At 42.7% G+C, this 4,198-nt stretch overlaps 1 long non-coding RNA gene across 1 annotated transcript; it reads left to right on the plus strand.

Moving 5' to 3' along the window:
- The first annotated feature begins 2,800 nt into the window (after window positions 1-2,800).
- LOC146960582 (uncharacterized) lies at window positions 2,801-3,728 on the plus strand. Its single transcript, XR_015035412.1, has 3 exons — window positions 2,801-3,010; window positions 3,429-3,493; window positions 3,585-3,728. It is a non-coding gene; the product is annotated as an uncharacterized LOC146960582 (long non-coding RNA).
- Window positions 3,729-4,198: the final 470 nt, after the last annotated feature.

Raw genomic sequence — 4,198 nt, forward strand, 5'->3', positions numbered from 1 at the left:
TGGTCATTGTGCTTGTTGTTGGTTGTTTGCCTATACACCTACAAATACTGACTGTGGGTGCATAATCCAGCTGCTGACTCTCCACTCTCCACAACAAACAACCCCTCACATCAATTTGTCATGTAAATAAATAACAATAGCGGAGTGGAGAGTCAGCAGCTGTCTAGCCAGGGAAAACCTTGTAACACTGAGTTTGCTAACTGAGTATTAAACCTCAGCATGTGACAAATAAAACTTTGAATTGCTGTGTAGTTGCAGCTTAATTTATATCTGAAGCACAAAATATCCTATTATAGATTCATTTTCCAACCCCCCCCCTCCGAGATTGGAAAATGAATTTCAGGCCCTGGGTCATTAATAAGCTTTTTCCAGGGTTGAACTGTTTTCAAAGAACACAGTCATTGGAAGTCACAACTTCGCAATATATTCCCAATCAGAGCCACTTGTCGCATGACTGAAGCTGCATACTTAGGTTACATAGTGACCAGTCAAGAGTTAAAAGCTCCAGAAAAAGCTGTCTGATCTTTCACGTATTTTTTTTTTCCAATAATAACTCAAAAACATTTTAACCACCACAAATACATTACATTTATGTTGCTATATCTCTATTATTAGTAGCCTAATTGTACTGTACCTTGGTTACACCAATATTTACACTGTTTCTTTGCGGAACAGGTTTAATTCAGTGGTCCATCAATCATGTTTGTACAGTGATCAAAGCAAGTGTTCAGTATTAAACCTTGAGGAAACAAACAGCTGTTGGCCCGAACATGTGGAACCTGTGAATTTACGTCAGATGTGTCGCAATAGCCCAGTTTTAAAAAAGGTTACCACACACTAAGCGCTGGCAGTGTATAACTATTCCCCTTACCAATGTAGGCCGGTGCATATTCTCATTTTTCCAGGTCATAGTATTTCAAAGGAGGTTAAATCGAAAGCAACTGGACTTAGTTATTTGTCTAGGAAGACGTTTCACCTCTCATCCAAGAGGCTTCATCAGTTCATGTGCGCATCTGACCAGGCTGGGACTGGTCCGACTAACTGGTGTGGAGACTCACTATTTAACCTCGTTCACAAGGGTGATGATGTCACTGGTTCCCTTTTGTGCTCCAAGTGCCAACGACAGTCGTTTAAATGACTGTCTTTGATGGAAAGTTGGTTTCGACTTTGTTAGTGCGCTATTGTGTTATAACGACAGTCGTTGGAGGCACTTGCCACTTGTGAACAGTTGAGGCTAGATAGTTGAATCTCCTGGGAAGGGATGAAAGGGCAGCATTGTAAATTGGAGATATGTGGTGTCTGAGACCCCCTCCCCTGGTGGTTTCTCTACTTTTACATAGATGGCTTCTTTGACTCCTCTTTCAAACCATCTGTCCTCTCTGTCTAGGATTTGGACATTGCTGTCCTTAAAGGAGTGGGCGTTCTCCTTGAGATGTAAATGGACAGCAGAGTCCAGGCCTGAGGAGTTAGCTCTCCTGTGTTGGGCCATGCGTTTATGCAGTGGTTGTTTTGTTTCTCCAATGTAGAGGTCCTTGCATTCCTCGTTGCATTGGACTGCATACACCAGATTGCTTTTGTGGGTGTGTGGTGTTTTGTCCTTGGGATGTACCAGTCTCTGTCTTTGTGTGTTGCTGGGTTTGAAATACACAGGGATACAGTGTTTGTTAAAGATCCTCCTGAGTTTTTCTGATACTCCAGACACATATGGAATGACTATGTTGTTTCTCTTGTTTTGTCTTTCTTTCTCAACCACTTTGCTGGTTTTCTTTCTGGAAGCAGCTGCAGTTTTCACAAAGGTCCAGCTAGGGTAACCACAAGTTGTGAGGGCGCCTCTCAGGTGCTTGGGCCTGTGAGCTGGTGGGCACGTTATCAGCTCTGTGTTGCAAGGTTCTGATAACACCAAGCTTATGTTCCAGAGGGTGGTGAGAGTCGAAAAGTAGGTATTGGTCTGTATGTGTGGGTTTTCTGTATACCCCAATGTGGAGGCTCCTGTCCTTTTTCATATGGACGTCACAATCTAAGAAAGGCAGACTATTGTCCTTGACATCCTCTCTGGTGAACTTGATGTTTTTGTCCACTGAGTTAATGTGTTCGGTAAAAGCTTGCACCTCTTTGGTTTTGATTTTAACCCATGTGTCGTCCACATACCTGAACCAGTGGCTCGGTGTTGTTCCTTCAAAGGAGTTCAAAGCCTTGTTCTCTACTTCCTCCATGTATAGATTTGCCACAATAGGGGATACTGGTGAAACCATGGCACAGCCGTGTTTTTGTCTGTAAAATTTGCCGTTAAACTGGAAGTATGTGGTGTTACCAATGTAGTTTTCAGACACGTCTGAGACAGTAGTTGATGATGATAATGCTCTAAAAAAATAAACCATGAACCTATCATCACAGCAAGAAAGCTGTCAAGCTGTTGGTTGATTGGGTTTGGTGCATAAACATTTTTTATTTATTTATATTGGTAGGTAAAGCAGCACAGGGTTTAAAGCTCAGATATTCCCACCTCTAGTCAAGCTGAACAAAGTTAGCTGGAGTATAACATATTGAAATCTGTCATGATCTGTGTCCCTGTGTCTGTTTCTTTGTGTTGAGTTCAGTCTCTGTTTTATTTTGAAGTTCTGTGTTTTCGTAAGTGTCATGGGGCCTGTACTGCGAAGGAGGCTCAACATACCTAGGCTATGTGCTCAAGATGCAGCTCAACAAACCCTCAAGTCCGCAATCAGAGCTAAACGGTACGGCGACGGTGGTTATCAACTTAATTAGTCAAGTCCGGTTCTCAGCTTTGTGCTCTGCGCGCGTTCACATAAAAGGGGGCGTTTGACGTCATATTATTCTACTTCCGCGGGAAAATGGACAGGTCCCGAGCCGCATATTTCACTCAGGAGGAGCAAGTTATCATAATGGAAAGTTATGAAGAATTCAAAACCACTATAACAGCAAAAAGTAACACAGTAGCGGCCAACAGAGCGAGGGAGGGGTGCTGGCAGAAAATTGCTGACCGTGTAAATGCGTAAGTTAACAATTATTAATATTATGATAAATATCAAGCCCTTAATGTTTTAATTCCTGAAAGCTCAACATTGTGCAACTTTTACATATTAACCCTCATTTTAAAAAATAAATGCGTGTGTGTGTTTAATTGAAAGCGGGGCTGAGTGTGTGTAGGCTTTTTCTTTTTTTGCATTACTGTGTCGGGATGAACAAGCAAATGTACAATTACAATTACAAAGACCTTTTTGACAGGGAAAATAGCTCAAGCCTGTAAGATTTGTGTTTGGACGTACACTGCCCTATAACAGGTGAAACATTAATCAGTTCATCAGTTTATTCATGGCCACATCAAAGTGAAATAATTAACTTTACTCATCATCTGTGACAAATAAATACTAGGTTGGCCTAATTAATATTTCAAATTGCATTTTATTAAGATGTGGAAGCAGCAGTCGAACATGGAAGCAAGTCAGAGCGAAATACAAGAACATAATTCAAAGCGGTATGTAGTTTTGTGTCATGTATGTCATTTTGTCAGTGTGTGGATAATGTACTGTATCCCATTTTAATTTTAATATCATCACTATCTTAAGCAAACAAAAAGAAGAATGAAATGAAGAAGACTGGAGGGGGGCCAGCTCCACCAGAATTCACAGTGCCTGAGGAACTGGCCCTCTCCAACAATGAGGGTAGGCCCATAATGGAGGGCATTGAAGGGGGGCTCATGTCGGACCCGAGTGCTGGCAGCTCACAGGACAACATTTTCGTCCAGGGTATGTAAAGTACTAGTAAAGTACTTAACATTTGCTTTTGGCATGAGGCAGAAAAATCCACTGTGTAATTTCAGTTGTAGGAGACACCATGGTGCTGCTGCCGCCCTGCACCACCCCAGAGGTAACTATCACAGCAATGTGTCAGGTACTTTGCATTAGCTGTGATCAGCCCATATCATGCAGACCTCTCATTCTTCAGGTTGAAAATGATGAGGAGACGGTCTCTGCGCTGTCCGAGAGGCCCATGGAGGTAAGAGTGCATTTTTACATACTCATCTTAAGTAGGCCTACACATAATGGGCCCTAGTTTCGTCGACCAGGTGAAGTCTAGCATCAGCGCAGCTTCGCCACGCCAACGGGGTGTGGCCCAGGTCCATTTCGCAAGTTTGCTGGGCCGCGCAGTCAGACTTAGACTAGCGCAACCCCTCCCCTCG

Source organism: Trachurus japonicus, unplaced genomic scaffold, assembly GCF_045865225.1.
Source record: "Trachurus japonicus isolate A0001 unplaced genomic scaffold, Traja_1.0 AP030212.1".
In the NCBI taxonomy this organism is placed as follows: domain Eukaryota; kingdom Metazoa; phylum Chordata; class Actinopteri; order Carangiformes; family Carangidae; genus Trachurus; species Trachurus japonicus.